Consider the following 18312-nt stretch of genomic DNA (forward strand, 5'->3'; position numbering starts at 1 on the left):
AGAAAAGTAAATGAAATATTTTATAATTTTGAGCTTTAAAACGAATTTTGAATTGTAAACAGAGACGAAAATGCCGATTATGGATTTATCCTTTGCTTTAGGAAAAGTAATTATAAGCAAAATTCAGCTAAAACAAGGACTTGATTATTGCTATTAAAAATATATATATTTATTACAGTTTTAAGTTGAATTTTACCGAAAAATTAATCTATATATTCTTGGCATTCTTAAAGTATTTTTTTAAATCGAAATTAAAAAAATAAATTAATAAAACGTTAAAATAATGCACTCTCTTGAATGGTGAATGAGAACCAAAATCCATATATAAAGGATTAAAACAGTGATGCCATTCTCATTTGGGAATCAAGAGTAGTATAAAAGTATATTGCTTTTACAACTCTAAACTACTATATATTGTTTTTAAGACTAAAAACAAAGCATATTGTTTTTGCTTTAATTTTAAATAAACAATTTTACTATACACATGCAATATTTATGAAGAAAATATGCATTTTATAAAAAATTATATTTGTTTCAAATATAATAAACAGAGTTAAAAATTTTGTGACAATATTCTACAAAAATTATGAAAAACATTGTTTCCAGTGTTAAATGAATTTTAATCCTACAATGCATTGTGTAGCCATATGGCTACACCTTTTTATTGCCATTTGTAAAGCTTTTCATGTCTATTCTGAAAGGAAACAATGAGTATGAAAATCCTTTTTGAAATGTCTTTTTATAAACATTTGTAGTAAAGAATTACTGTGGAGTAAGCGGTACTAGAATTTAACAGTAAATCCGTAACAAGATAGCTCATGTATAAAAAATTATTTTATTAAAATTGCTACCAAAATACTTTTAGTATTGTAAAAAAATATATAGGCAGAAAGGAGCTTTTAGTTTTATTGTAGAATTGTTATAATGCAATTTGTGCCAACTGGCTATTGTTTAATTCGCAATATTTTACATTTTAATTTCACAAAAAATAAACATTTTTAATGATATTCCTAAATTATATGGAGTTATTCAAATCACATGTATTTTAAAATAAAAAAATAGAAAAAAAAGTCATGCATTCTAGTTTTACAGTTTTGATAAAATATATGAAAACAATTATATATTTACTTCAAATCTTTTGTTTACTACAGAGACATTATCTTGCTTTACAAAATAATAAGATAAGTTTATAAAGTAACTGTATACTTTTACATATTGTATATTTAAACATGATTATTCAGAATGATTATATAGTTAAACTTTTATATGCATGCAAAGTGGAGGAATTAAGATGGCATATGTTGTGGGCATATCAGTAATATTTTTTGTTGCAAATTTTCCAAAGTCGATCTGCAAGGCCTACTATTTAATGAATTGCGTATTTTAGTTACATAATTCCAAATTTTATCCGTCTAGCTTTTTATCGTTTTGAGTGACCATGTTCCCAGAATGAAATAATTTAAAAAAATAGTTTTGTACCACTAGGAGAAGTTTAGGACTGTTAAAAATATTAAGATCTAATTCTTTAATGATTATGTTACTTTCGTTTTTCATATTAGAAAGTAAAATGCGTTCATCCGAAAAAATTTCATGACTATAGTGATCAAACTTTTCCTTCGAACAAATAATGTCAATAAATTCCTGCCATGATATTAAATTCATTTTGGTTTTTAAATTTATTGTTATAAAAATCTGTAAATATCTAACACTTATTTATTCATTGGTTTTGATAAGAATACTATTGAGTTTTATTAAAATAGCTAAACTAATAATATTTCCAGCACTTAATGAAACACACTTAATCACCTAATCAACAATTTTTTTCTTAAAAATACGGAAATTCTTCTTGCATTAAAGCCAAATGTTGAAAAATAAATTCATTCATTAAAACAACCAATATTTTACTTCACACCAATGGACTAAGTTATTTCCAATAACACAGGATTAGTAAATTTCATTAGTGGTAAAAATTCGCCCCCCTCCCCACCCCATTTTTTGAAAAAAAATGGTCTGGTTAACTTGAGGAAAAGGTTTAGAAGATATTTTGAACGTATTGCAGTTTTTATATAAATTATTTAAAAAATTCAAAATGATTCATAAAAGATTGCTTATTCTAAATAATTCATCATCATATTGATCATCAAGTGAAATTTTTTAAACATAAGTTCCTAATGGCTTAATTCGGTTCAGGTAGAAATATTAGTAATCTAATCGAAATTTCGTTTCAAAAAGTATTGCACATTTTGGTGCGAAATTTGGAATATAAATATACAGAAAAAATTGTTAAATCGAATTGTTAAAAAATATTGATTCATGAAATTAAAAATTAAAATATACACGATAATTGACTTGTTTAATGTTTTTTTTTATCTTAATCTCGAATCATTGTCATCAATTCGAATTTTGCGAAAACAAGACACTAAATAATTTAGTTATAAAAGGCGTTCCAGTAACAAAATAAATGATTACATCACAATATTCATCATAAAAAGTTTCTTTAAACTTTTTTTTTTACCAATTTTAAATGTAGATGTGTCATGCAATAAAATTTAAAACTTTTCTCAATGTATTTAAAAGGTTTCAAAAACTCAAGAATGCTTGGAGATAATTTGAACGAACAGAAAATTTGCTCATAATGAGTAAAATTATATATATTCTTAAAAACAAGAATAAGAGCACGACATACAGCTATGTTGTTGGCATGAAGAAAGCTGATAAATGAGATATTTGTTTTTCTATTTCAAAGCTTATCAATGAATTTCGTTTTATTTATTAAATCATTTATTTATTTTTTTTTCTTGAGAATTTGATTCGATTTTTCAGAAGGAAGATCCTCAAACGAAATAACGTGATCAGACTGCAGATGAAAATGTAATTTCCAATTTTAAATATGTATATTTGCATCAGACCCTATCGTTGAGGGTTTATGTTCAAAGACGAAATGGGAATTTAAAACAAATAGATGCTTGAATTTCAGTGCTTAAAGGAACAGGTATTTTTAGATGACGTTGACCAAGCTGTATGAATAAATATACGAAATTATTATCATTAGTGTATAAAGTACAATATACTAGGAGGAGGGGGGGATCGATTCTCTTATTTTGTCGTCTTCAAATCTCTGTTTTCTCATGAATATATAGAGAATACAATATATATTATTTTATTATTGATGGTACTTTCCAAATGTCGATGGAAATTAGAATATTACATTAAATCGAAAAAAATTGCTTTACATACTTTGTGTATTACAATGGCGTTTTTATTTGTAGCCTTATTGGCGTTTTTATTTATAGCCTTTGAAAAAAAGAAAATGTCAGAAACTATTTTTTTAAATATTGAGTTTTATCACGGATATTTCAAAATTTTACACTTTTTATGAAATTATGATTTATACAGAAAAGAAAAAGAGTTAAAATATAATATTAACACAATAAAATTTTGCTATATTTTTAAAGTAATTTGAAAATATATGTTATTCTTAAAAATATATAATCAAATATCGGCTTTAGACATGAGAATTTATACTGAGCATTTTATGTTCGAGGGACATAAATATAAAGAAAATCACGTCTCAATTATTTTTATTAGATGAATAAAGGATTTGCTTTTAAAATAATTTTTCAAAATATATAAAACATTCTTCTCATAAGATGTTTGATATTTGAATAACATAATTCAAATAAGACTGAAAACATTATTGATTTTTTTCTTTTTGAAACTTCTTTTACTTTCTTTAGTTTTGAAAATACTTTTGTCCAATCCGTATACGTATAGTTAATCAAAATGAAACCTTTAAGATTACGTTTAAAAGACGTTAAAATTAAGCCCTTTAACCCATAACTGGAGACATGAATTTCTTTACACTGCCAGAGTTATGGAATCAAAATGACTCTATTGTTATTTTTCTTTCTTTTATTTTCTAAACAGCATTGAAATTTATTTTGGAAACAATACATTTTAGAAATCATGTAGTTGAAACATATTAATATTAAAAATGATAAATGTTATAATTATAAATTATTATAAATGTTGGAAAGATATTATAAGAAAAACCTAAACGATATTTCAATGAATATTTACTTAGTTTAGATATTTCAGAATTACACTAATGATAATAACTGTAAGAATTTAATAAACAAAAATGAATATTTTAAAATATTTTTTAAGAATATTTCTTTATTCCGTTTTACATTATTCAGATAAAAAGTAGTTTCAGAGATCAATGAATTCATAAATAACTTTGAAAAAGAATAACTGAATTATACGCCCGTGTTCATAATTTGACTTTTGTCAAAATACTGCTGGAAAAACAATTTGAAGGTATTCAATGATCAACTTGACTAACTAACTTGACTAATTAACTTCAACTCAACTTGATCAATGATCAACTTGAAGGTACTGATGATTGAATTGAAGGACAAAATACCAGATGATAATCAGAGCTAATGAACAGTGAAGAGTCATTTACCCATCTCCAGTTACGGTTTAAATTAAACAGCGAAATATGAATTAAAAGATTAATATGAAATGGCAGTACTTTATATATTTTATTGCTTATTTTATATATTGCTGAAATCCAGTCCAATTAACTTGAAAAATATATTTAGACGAAGATATAAATTTGATATTAAATAAGCATTTTACATTATATGCTAATCTTCTACATAACATTCTTCATATATTGAACTTGAAAATTTTATCGGAAGGAAATTTATATTTATTTTTCTAAATATCAATTTTTTTAACTAATTTATAAACCTTTTTTATATTTAAAAAAATGGAGTAAGTAATGCCTATAATGGCCAATAAATAAATTATCTTTTTAAGTTTTACACTTTACAGACAGAAATTGAAATTATACGTTCAAAAAAGATTTCTTCATTTCAGCCTTTCTCATTTTCATTAAAATTATTTTATAAGAAATGCAAGGCTGAAAATGTGTTTGCTATTAATAAAGGAAACATTTTGCTTCTTAATATTTGCTTTCATTAATTAATCATTTATTGATAAAAGGATGTTTAAATTTATATTTCAGAAATATTCCTTTTAAGGTACGTTAAATTTTCTCTATATTTATATATTTGCATATTATTATTTTCATTTCAGGATTTTCTTTAAAATTTGAAATCTGTCGGATGTAAATGAATTAGGAATTGTTTTGCTGTTTATTTCAATAGAAAAACTGGCACTATCTCATAGAAATATATACAAAAAATATTGCAATTTAATATCTAATCCATTTGCTACGTTTTCATTATAACATTTAATTTATAAATATTTTCTATTTGTATGAAAACCAATGATTATATCTAAAACAATAAAATTCCTAAAAAAAATTAATGGAACAAGACACACTGTGGTCATTAAAAGAAAAAATATATCTAACTTTAAATTTTTATTATACTGCCCAAAAATTGAAATAAAGATATAAAATATTGTATTTATAGACCAGAAATTAATCTTAAATTCTTGACTTAAAAGAAAAATAAGTTTCAAGCACTAAATCATAAATTTAGATTTTCTTTGTTTTAATGTATAAAAATACGCACAGCGTTTTTCGGTAAGAAGTAACTGATAATACCTTTCGGTGTGATTATGTATAAATTAAGTTTTACTGGAAATCAATTTTGAAATTCGTATTTCGTAAACATTAAAACAGGTTTGTAGGAGATAACAAATAATAGGAATAGAAGGAAAAACATTAAAAGAAAAGAATCATTTTATGGAGAAAATAGAATAAGCATAATTTATTAAATATAGTTAGCAGCAAATTTGAAAATTCAGAACTTTCCGATTTGATCGATTCCCTCTAGATCATGAATGTAACTTATATGGTGATTTGCCCGCATCTTCTTTTATAACATCAATTTTGTATAATGATTTAGGAAAACGTATGCAATTTAAATAAAATTTTATTTGAATTCTGTATGCGACATTTATAAATAATAAGTATAACCAAAGAACCAATTAAATTTGTTTTATTAGAGTTTATTCAAGCGTTAACGAAATCATAGGTTCAGAAATAAAAACAAATATATAAAACTCATCTTTTCTATTACATTAAGAAACAAAAACAAATTGAAGTTCTATTTTCTTATCACATATAACTGGAATGTTTCAGATAGAGATCCAATCTAATTATTTCAGTAATGGTCAAATGAATTAAATTCCTTTCTCTTTAAATAAAAGATTTCAGTCAAATTCAAAACCTAATTACTGAAAACCAATGGAAGATATTCAAAATTCATATAGCTTAAAAAATAAGATGTTAAAATATCTTTCGTTTTAAAAAGATATCTCCGATGCTTTCAGAATGACGATTTCTTCATCATCTTCATTGCCATCACTTATAAAATTTTATTTCTTTGTGAATTAAGTTATTAATTTATATCAATTTGACATTTCTACGTGTATATCGGCATTACATATTCATATATGAATACAGAATTTGACATTTCAAATATTTTGATAATATTAATTTACAGTTAATATTATTTAAACTTCTTTGTTCCAAAATTATGAATATTAATTGAGGTAATTCAAATAATTACACTATATATATATATCAAAAAGGCAACGCATCCCCTAATATAAATATAATGTGGTTAAGCATGATGCATTTTTTTTTTTAAATTTAGATTCAAAAGTTATTATTTATTATTAAAATATAATTAAGAGGTATATGATTCGAGAGTATTGCACTTATATTAATTCTAATAGTTTTAAAATAAAAGCTTGATAAATATTGAATTTAATAATGTTGAATTGCACATTTAAAGATATTAAATTGGCTCTTTATAAAGTTGACAATATATATTATTGACCTTATCATTTAATATTTTAAACACACTTTTATACAATTCTCAAAGTAAAGATTTATACAGTGGTGAACATTTTAAGCAAAATGAACATCACTGATCCACACAGACGATAATACTCGAAAATTGAAGTGACGTAAAAATGTAATATTTTAAAAATTCTTGATCTCAAAGAAATATTAAATGCACAGAGCATTTCCGAAAGGTTATCAAGAAAATATTATTCTATCAAGTTAACAATATTTCAAATTCTAAAAATAGAAACAAAAATCAAAAGAAGAAAATTCTTTCTTGAAGAAGTTTCGAATTTTTAATTACAGTGCTTTCGAATTTTCAAAGAAGGATAGATTAATAGTTCCAAACTTTAAAAGAATCTGCAAAGAACTCATTTTCCCTAGAACTTAATTTTTTGATGCGACATGTAAAGATATGCCGTGAAGAAAAATGGCCATCTTAGTAATGCGATTTCTTTCCTTCTTTGTAAAAGTTTAGATAAATTTTAGTTCATGACAAAATATATTTAATAGGGTTTTCATAATATTTCGGGGAAAGCAAAACATTTAGTAAGATATTTTTTATTCCATTGCCCAAGGTTTTCAATAAATCATTAACATTTCTTTTTCAGTTATAATTTTAACATCATGGAATATTTTAAAGATTCAATTATGACAGCAATTTAACTCAGTATTAATTATAGAGAAATTTTGAGAACTTCATATATGCATGTCATATTAAGCAATTTGTATTGTAAAATATGTGTGTGTGTTGGCTTCTACAGACAAGAATGTTTGACATGCAGTTATCAAATTTGGCATATATATACTTCGAAGCGTGGAAATATGTACCTCTAAGTGATTTTTTTAAAAATTTTAATTTTAATTTAAACTAAGCTAAATTTTGCCGTTTTTCCTGATAATTTCAGGAAATATCAGTACGCAAATTAAATTTTAGACTATTATAAAATTTCAAAAAAATTGTAATTTCTACTAATTATTAATTATGAATAATTATACTAATAATTATAATTTAATAATCGTGGAAATTTTTTCCCCAATTTTGTCAATTTGCTAAAAATTGTTTTTTTTTTTCTTTCTTCTCTCAAAATCAATTTTATAGTTTCCATGGCATTCCAAGTGTTTCATTTGTTTCATCAGTACCTGATTTTCTTCCATTTTTGGAAGTTAAGAAATATATTTTGTTTAATCCTTCCGCCATCCTCTTCGCGAAATTTTTTTTTCCCAACAATCCTTTCTTTCGCCGCATTAGAAAAAACAAATATAAAAACTGAAGCAAGTAAACATTTATAAAGTGTTTTAAACGTTTAACATTTATAAAGTTCTAAAATGTTGAAAAATGCTTGAAGCACGTTATGGTCATCCTGCAGAGGTTTCGCTTGCACTCACTGGACGCGTTACTGACGACAAAGATGCTAACATCTGTGAATTATCTGCCAATTTTTTGTTTGTTGAATATCTATTTAGTTTACTAGATGGATTGGAAAAACTGAAGTTACAAAACAGCGAAATTTAAAAAGGTAGACGAATTGGATATTTACAATTTTATTAGAGTTATGATGTCATAGGAATTATCTCTATTAGAAAGGTTTATATTTACTAATAAACAAAGCATATGATAGGCAAAATGAAACCACTTGAATGCCTGAAAATTCCACGGAAGCATGAAGTTTTGTCTATGCGATTTAAATATAATCAACATTCCTGGAAAACCAACTGGTCACCGAAGGCAACTAGTATAACAATAAAATCCCAAAGATATACAAAACGAAGTTAAAGTAATTATCAAAAGTATATCATAATATTATTCATCAAGAAGTGATAATTCCAATGATTTTCAAAAATGCACTTTTTTTCTATGCAATAGTTTAGAAATATTTTTAAATGTAGGGCGATTTTCCCTCAAAAATACAGATAAGGAAACTTATATTTATTTTTCCATTTAAATTAAGCTTAAGTTTAATATCTGCGATTTTTGAAAATGAAATGAAAAGTGGCAGCGTGTAAACCAGTTCGAAATTAACTTAATGTAAGTCTAGAATTCTCGATTATGCTATATTTAAGGAATATTTTAATGAGAACTTAGAAATAGCTAATGAGACATCTTAAAGTAATTACAGCTAAATATAATTGACAAAGATAAATTTCTCTATATTTTAGGGTAGGAAGGCGTGAGTATATGTAAAGTTTTAAAGCGGATTATAAGGGAAGAATCTGGATGCTAATTAATAACACTGCGAAGAAAATCCTTGGGAGCTTACTGATTATTTATTGATAATCATATAATTTATGCATTCAAATTAGAATTTAAATCTCAAAGTGCATGCTTAGTATGGAATGATATTTTATATGTTTCCCGGAATCATTCTAAAACTAATGAATGTAAACTCCTTCTGATCATACGTTCACAGAATTTCTAAAGTTTTATCATTAGTATCTCGAAATAACAACATATATGCTATTTTCATCAATGCAGAAATAGTTTCATTACTTCAAAACTCTTATTTAGCTTTTAATTTTTCTATTGTAGCAAAGTTATCAAAACTGTGATGCATTTTCAGTTGCTTTATATGAATACTAGTCATATTTCTTTAAATCTTGATTAATGAATTTTGAAATAAAATAAATATAATAATACTTTTAATAACCTGAGATAAGTATAGTCCATGATATTGGTACTGATCACTGGGTTCGTTTGTAGCGAGTGTATGGTGTGGAAATACAATCAGCAGGCCTCAGTAGAAAAACAACAACGACGTTTATTAAACACAAAGACACAAACAACGAATACAAAGACAACGGATTTAAAGATAACTATATACAACCTAGACGTGCACACAGGACAGCACACTACAGCAAATAGTATCCCACAAGTAGTAATCGATCACAGCACAGAAAGCGACCAGACAGAATCCAGCAGGACAGGGGATCCTCGGAGCTTCGTTCTACGGTCCCTCCAAACGGCTGAAATTCTCACTGTCTCCTCGTTTTAGCTGTATCCAGCTGCCGATTCACTACTAAACGACTTGCTACTTCACACGCAACACGACGCTGCTTCAACAGTAGACAAAAGGACTCGGCATACTGCTCAGTTTAACACTAACTTGCACTCCACAGCGCTGGAACCCCGCCGTTGCTTTGTTATCCTCTCGAAGACTCGTTACTTCCAACTTTTCAACTACGACAACTCTCTGCTTGAGACTGTTTCTTTTTATAGTTTCCAAGAAGTGGGCCGAGAACCTTCTAGGTTAAGTTTTTTTCTGCTAAACATACTTTTTACCTCTGATTATGCTAAGACAAATGACACCAAACTTTAATTTCTTTGTCATATTTAGTACAAGAAATTTATCCTTGAATTGCTTTTGTGAGGTACTAAATGTTTTTGTATTATTAAAATTAAATGTATATAATTGCATAAAAAGTTTTAATTTATGTTAAAAAAGGTATCTAAAGGATAGATGTAAAAAGTTCTTTCTTCCTTTTCCTTTTATCCCTCATCAAAAATATGAAAAAGAAAAGCGGGACTCTAAACCGATATCGCTTATCAGGTAATTCTTAATTTTTTTTTTTTTTCAAAATGGAATCAATGTTTTATAGCTTTAAATCTATATACAGTCATTTCTGACATGGTCCGAGATCAACCGTCCGAGAGGAAGGACGTACATTCGCGAGCTCCGCAAGTAGGCGTCACTTCTTTATGCGCCCGCGACTTCTCTGCTTTATTTTTAACGAAGGCTTCTTCACAAGTGCAAGTGTTCCATAAAATATTGCTTGCAAAAGTTCTCTCTACAGTGCATAGTGCAAGTTTGCTATTTGATGCACATTTTCTACTGGATTACTTGTGTCATTCTATTCATCAATCCCATGAAATCTCTACCTTGATGATGTCAGGCTAAGAAAATATAGAACGGCCGGGGTAAGTGGCTCCTAATACTGCTGGTCAATAGTGTGCTAAATAATGTATATTAATGTACAAAGTTTTTCTCTATAAGATTATCCGGCAATATTTTTATTTTTTTTATATTCTTTTTAACATTGCTAATATGCAAATGCAAATGCACAGTCCCCTTTCTACCCTTCAATATTTCTCCTCCATCGTCCTGACTAATTATTTTTTTATTATCTTTAATACATACATAGAGGGTGCATTCAAGAGTATTTTGGTATGTGTTATGTTCACGTATGCTTAGTAACTCTACCACAACATTTTTTTTTTTTTTTTTTTTTTTTTTTTCTGAAAGCCTCCCGAGAAAAAAAAAATACACCGTATTTTGTGAATTTCCTCTAAGTTTTACTTTCAACACTTATAACTAAAAAACTATTAAGACTTTTGAAAATATCTAAAAGACGTATAAAACTCTGTACGATTACCAATAAAATCATATCCATATCATTACCCTTATGAATTTTGTTAAATTTATATCATTTTTTTTGAAACGTTGCTTCTCAAGCAACTATCGGCTAACTTTTTCCCCATTCCCGTCTCCCTCGTATGTAAACAAAGCATTCGCACACTATCATATATACATTGTTAATATATTTCAACTATTATACTATCACCATGTCTTTAATTCATTCTTTTAATCTTTTAACTTAACTTAATTATGTTCTCTGAGCTATTTGATATAACTTACATGTAAATGTTTTGCATATTTCCGATGTAATGTACCGTTTTTGCCCCCGATCGCCACATCCTAAAAATGGAGGCGCAGGGGACGCTATTGTGTAAACAAAGGAATTCAAGCTTTTGGCTTTAAAGCAGGCGTAAATTTACTTATATCTTAGTCTCGCGTATACATGCATTTTACATATATGAACTTTCGGAAATTAAGTGTTTTACTCTTTTAACTTAGTTGTTCTTAGTACTTAACCCTCTGAATTTCTTTGCTCTGAAATGAAGATCTTTTAAAATCCAAACGGCCGAAAATATAACCCATAGATGACGAGCATTTCCCTCCCCCTTCTCGCGGTCAATAGATCATTTGCAGCGTGGGGAGAGTACTCGTAACGCCCTACTCCTGTAGTCAATTTACTGCTGAAGAATAAGGGGTTGTATATAAAATTTAATAACACTTTATAGTTTTACCTAAAGTTTTTCCAGACGTTCCGTTTTTTTTTTCCTTCTTTTTTTTTACCACTATGTTTGTTTATATTTTATTAATTACAGAAAGACGCATCTGATGTTGAAATATAGCAATGAAATAGTATATTTGCATGTTCATAAAAACCATTGCTGCATCAGAAAATTTAATCATTCAGGAGTTCTCTCACTCTTTTTTTTTTTTTCTTTTCATTTTAAGAGTTATTGATATAAATAACTTATGTGAGTACTTAAAAATTCTTATAAATTTTAATTATGTATTAATTAAATCCCAAAGCAATTGCTTGCATTTATTTATTAGAATATAAAGAGAATATTGTTCTAATGTTGAGAATTTTTTAAGATATATGTAGATTCATATCTAAGAAATAACTTCATTAACAATGTAAATTTTCAATATTTATTAAAATTTATTAATTTAAAATAACAGAATAGAAACACAGGGCAAATATTATTATATGGAAAAAATATTACTTTCTGGTTGATATATTCCCATTAATATTTTGCAGGTATACTGCCAAAATTATCCAAATCAAAACCTTTCCTTTCCCTTCAAAACGAATCTGCATACACACAATAACTGTTAAATACTAAAATATGCATACTATGAAAAAAAAAAAAAATGTCCGATTTTATGAATACAGCAATCAAACTCCGAATTTCTAACAAAGAGAACGTTTGCTAGCATTTTTTTTTTCTTTTAAATTATGTTCTATGATTTAAGCAATGCACAAAATATATAATATCAGCCAATTTTCAAACGATTTGCAGAATTCTTCAAGGAAGAAATATTTAATTTGTTATTTTATAATTAAAACTGTTTCAAGAGCTGGTATGGGGGAGATTGAGCTTTGAAAAATAATTAATAATATTTCAAATACAGTTTTCTGAAACAATAAGCATTTTAATTCATTTTTTTAATTTATTATTTTTACATACTTTCCGATATTTATAAATTATGGATTGGACCTGAAAGTTGGTCAAATTTCGTAATGGAAAGAATTTTATTTACTATCAAATTTGATATCCATTCAATAATCTATCCCGATTTTTCTATTTTCGGAAACTTCAATATCATCTTCGTTAACAGAATCATTTTCTAACGAAGTAGAAATATTTTCTTCTTTAAAAAAGTTTGAAGTGTCAAATCCAGCATCTTCCTCACCACTTCTATCAAATCAGATTCATCTGAATCTTCAAAGATTATTTTATTAATTTCTTTTTGAGTTAAGACTTTCCGTTTACCCGGCATTTTAGCAAGAGATTTTAATGGTTGGCGAGCAGAAAGCGTACTGTAAATTAAACATCTGCCCTCAAACACTATCTGGAGACACCAATCAACTCTGACAGAGGGAACGGAAGCAACCACTGTTACAAAGACAAAATCGCCCCGCACTGTTTTACGACCCTGCTGAGAAAAGGGGAAGAAAATAAACAGGTGGCATTTCGGCCCCTTGACTGTTCTGTGGATGTCTGAATGTACAGCCTTCTCGGTCGCATTGGGAGTCAGAGGGTCAAGTTTGGTTTTCTTCTCTCCCCTTTTGCTTTCATTGTTATTCTTTGCTTAACTTTCGGATCCGTGAGATGGCGTAGCATGCAGTAACGTTCCTTTCCCCTACTCCTTATACGAGCGTCGGTTTAACCCTTTTTGTACTTAATTCTGTTTACCTGAAACATGCCTGTTCAAGCAGGTTGCAGTCTTCGTTTTATATGTTGTAAAGTTTACTCATAGAAATCATTTCGAGGCTGTAAACACATCAATACTCTTGCCTTCTCTTTTGCAATCCTCTTTTCAAATAACAAGCGCGTGACTTTTATTTTTTTGTTTTTCCTTGACGCATTCTCAATATATCAAAAAAATTTTAAGTCCAGGTTACTTAATCAAAGGTTTATTTTCATTAACTAATAACATTCTTCTATCATAACCTTTAATTTTCTCTTATACACCATTACAAGTAATATTCCAGTAGCTCGACCTTGTTACATTCTCAAAATTTTCCTGTACGTCTTAAGTCCGGGTTACCCAACTTAATTTACCGACAGTTTATGTCTGTTTCCTCAATTACCCATACTTCTCTCCTTCTGACTGGTACCCACCTCCAAAATCGTACCTGCCATGCACGCCATCCATGTTAAAAGTTCAAATTATTAGCATTTTAAAGTTCAAAAAAAAATTTTTTTTTTTCTTTTACCCAAAAAGTTCTAATTGCGAAACTGAGGCCAGGAATAAATTAAGAGAAAGAAAAAATTATGGGTGCGGAGCCAACACATGAGCAAACCGTTCACAAATGTCCGGCGACATGAACAATTAGCATAAACTCATTCCTTTTATCTAATTTTTGAATGCTTCAAGACATTTGTAGGACCCTGCAAAAACTGTAACACCACATCTGAGCTTCCGTGTCTTAAATCTCTCCAAAAAAGAAGGGAGGGGAATATCCCTTTATCTCTTTCCCTCCCACTTATTTTTATATAAAAAAAAATCCTAGATTATCCAGAATAAACAATTGAGACTTTAGCACACTTCTGCCAGAGTTGAGGGCCTCTGCCCCGGCTGTTTCTACTCTCTGTAAATCTTCGACTTTCCTACAGTAGTTATATATATTTTTTACAAGACCTTTTCATTGAATTCGAGAAAGCTGCAATTATGACAGACAAAATTTCTGTCCGTACCAATGTCGGGGATCCCAGCCCTATTGAGAATAACCCAACTAACTCTCAATCGGCTGATAAACCCAGAACTGAAAACCGCACGAATGGGCCAATCGAAGCAGTGGGAAATACTGCAGTTTACAAAAGAGACTTTCTTTTCGCTGAACTCTCCGAACTTTTGATGGGGAAAAAAGCAAATCATAAGTTTAGGCTAAATGATAATGAAAGGGTAAAGGCCTTTGCCCTTCTCAGTGATCTGCGAAATCTTCTAAGAGAAAAGGAGGAAAAAGATGCTGAAGAAGAATCCATAGCAAAAGAAAAAGCGAAACCAGCAAAAACATACGCTGAAGCCACGGCCACCAAACAAGCCCACACAGTACTGTTGCTCCCCAAAGAGAACAGCAAAGAAAATGTTAAAAAGTTGGTAGAAGAAAACATACAACCAACGAAAGAAAAAATGGCCATTAATGCAGTTAGGCCTCTTAGGAACAAGGGGATCGCAGTCGATTGCTCGGATGAAGAAGGGGCGCAGAAATTAATTCAGATGGTTCAGGGAAACCAGAGGCTAGCTGAAACAATCGAATGCAAGAAACCATCGACCAGGCACCCTAGATGCATCGTATATGATATTCCAAATGGGATCGCAGATGTAGAGGTGTTGGAAGTACTGGAACTCACCATCGGAGCTCCTAAAGATTCTCTGAAGCCGATCTTTAGAATCAAAGGAAGAGGGGACTGCAGTCACCTGGTAATCTCAGGAAGGCCGGAGTATATCAAATTTTTACTTAACCAGAAGAAGGTTCTCATAAATTGGAAAACACACTCCATTAAAGAACACTTCAGCGTTCGGAGGTGCTTCAAGTGCTAACGCTATGGACACATCCAGACAAAATGTTTGTCATCGAAGCATTACTGCGCTCATTGTGGCCATGAGCATCAAACTAAGTACTGCAGAAACAACTTGGAATCATGCATTAATTGCCATGAAGAAAATACGCAGAAAGGTGCACGGTTCAGCATCGACCATTCGGCATCACACAATAGATGTCCCACATATTTGAAAGAAATAGCAAGGTACCGAATGACCCTACAGTATGAATAACGACAATTGCTCCAACTCAAGCTCTACGCCATTTACATCACAACAACCTTTTCTTCACTCCTTCACAGGTTTCAACTGGCCTTCTAAGTCTTCATCCGACCTTGGTCTAACCATCCTTCAAATCAACTTAGCCAAATCAAAAACAGCTACTTCAATCCTGGCTAAAACGGTCATGGTCCATCTTCCAGATATAATACTAGTTCAAGAACCTTACATAAACGAGGGAAAAATCACAGGAATCCCATCTTCATGGAATCAATGGCTTTCCAACAACCAAAAAGCAGGTTTAATCGCCCTTCCTTCCTGCCGAAGCCCAGTTTTTCTTCATTCTACGGATAACTCCACAGCAATTAAAATACAAATGGATAAAGGCCCACTGACAATAATTCCCTCCTATTCTTCGCCACATTCAAACATTTCAGAAACTTTACAAGACCTTGATGTTCTTCTCAAGAGCATCGGAACGGAAATGGCTCTCATCGGGGCAGACCTTAATGCTCACAGTAGAATCTGGGGATACAGAGATGAAAATGCCAGAGGATCCTTAGTGGAAGATCTCATAGCAGCAAATCATTTGTTTCTCCTAAACGACAAAAATTCTCCCCCTACTTTTGAAACTAACAATGGAAAAGGCTGGCCAGACCTTTCAATCATCAAAGGAGCATACCTCGCCTCAATCTGTAATTGGGAAGTCCTCGAGGATTACTCTCTAAGTGACCATAAATACATCAAAATTCATATCTCCTCTCAACGCAAAGGCTCGAGCTACTACCGTTTTAAAACAGCATATGGCGGTCACAGTAAAATGATTCAGCAACTCAGCACACAAATCCCAGAGCTTCTCAACTCAATAGCCTCTTCTCAGAATCATGAAGATCTCTCGTCAGCCACATTTAATTTACAACTTGAAATCTTCAAGGCATGCAAAACAACTTACAAGGTAAAAAATGTCAAGACTAAACATAGCATCAACTGGTGGACACAGGAGCTCGAAATTAAGAAAACGGAACTCAAGGCATTAAGAAGAAGAGTACAACACTCTCAAGGGTCTCTCAAGCAACATTTTAAAGAAATAGAATCAAAGAAAAGAAAGGAATTCAAAAAGGCCACCAAAAAAGCAAAACGGTCCTCCTTCCATAATCTCTGCACCGATTCAACAAACCCATACGGTATACCATATAAAGCATGCATCAAAAACGCCCAACCACCTTCAGAACTCTTCAAGCTCTTGGGGAACTTCAACGTAGGGGAAGCTAACACATTCGCCCAAGAAATCCTCAAGGCTCTTTACCCTCCAGCCCAAGATACTGCACTTCCCGAAATCCCTAATAGTCCTTTCATTCCGGAACCACCATTTTCAAAAAACGAAATAAAACAAATCCTTCGTAAAGCTCCGCCTAAGAAAGCACCAGGTTTTGACTCCATAGACAATATAATATTGAAAGAAATTAACAAGAACTTCCCGGATATTCTCCACGCCTTCTTCAATAAGTGCCTCCAACTGCAATGCTTCCCTACTTCACTCAAAAAAGGAATGATAATACTATTTCACAAGAAGGGTAAGAACAAAACAGACATCAGTTCTTATCGCCCCATCTCTCTTCTTCCCACCATTGGCAAAACCCTTGAGAAACTCCTTTTGCAGAGACTTAATCATCACCTCAGAGTAAATGACTTGCTCCATCCAAACCAATTTGGTTTTAGGGATGGAAAATCCACAGACCACGCAATACAGCAATTAACAGAAAAAATCCATAATTTCAAACAGCAAAACGAACACATTCTGGTAATTTCTTTAGACATCCAAAGAGCTTTCGATAATCTGCAATTCTCTTCCATCCGCAATAGCCTCGATAAACTTAAATTCAATTCAAAAACTACAGAAACACTTAAAGATGTCCTAGAAAATAGAGAAGTCCTTCTTCAAACATCTCAAGGTACTGCCGCATGGTCACAGCAGAAAGGCTGCGCGCCAGGATCCTGTTCTGGACCAGTTTTTTTTGGAATCTTGTCGCAAACGAAATTCTTTCTGAAAAATGGCCACCTAACATTCACCTCCAGGCATTTGCAGACGACTTTGTTTTTGTAGTAGCCGAATCAACAAGAGCAAAATTGAAATCAGCCGCCCAGGATGCTCTCTCAATCTTCAAGCGCTGGACCGACAAGCATCACCTTCAAATCTCCGTAGAAAAATCATGTAATATCTTGATAAGCAAAAAATCTTGTCAATGGCCCAACAATTAAATGGAATAACGTAACAATAAAAAGGCAACAATCTTTAAAATATCTCGGTGTTTCTATCGACAATAAGCTAAACTGGATTCCTCACCTCCTTAACACCAAAACGAAGGCGATTCTCTTATACCAAAATCTCAGCAGAATTGCTGGTTCCACATGGGGTCTGAAAAAAGAATTCAGGCGTCATCTCTACTTCACCGTTGCCGAGAAAATGATCCTACATGGAGGATCAGCTTGGGCCTATCCTCTCTCATCCCGACAACAAAGAATCCTAATCTCAATACAGAGAAAATTTCTCCTGAGTATTTCTGGAGCATTCCGAACAACATCCACGGCAGCACTGCAAGTTATAGAAGGAATTCTTCCACTTCACATCAAAGCGCAAGC

General features: G+C 30.5%; 1 long non-coding RNA gene across 1 annotated transcript in view; it reads right to left on the bottom strand.

The window, feature by feature from the left end:
• Nucleotides 1–18312, bottom strand: part of LOC129966646 (uncharacterized) — a 185862-nt gene that overhangs the window by 83533 nt on the left and 84017 nt on the right. The window lies entirely within an intron of this gene.

This window comes from Argiope bruennichi, chromosome 1, assembly GCF_947563725.1.
Source record: "Argiope bruennichi chromosome 1, qqArgBrue1.1, whole genome shotgun sequence".
Lineage (NCBI taxonomy): Eukaryota > Metazoa > Arthropoda > Arachnida > Araneae > Araneidae > Argiope > Argiope bruennichi.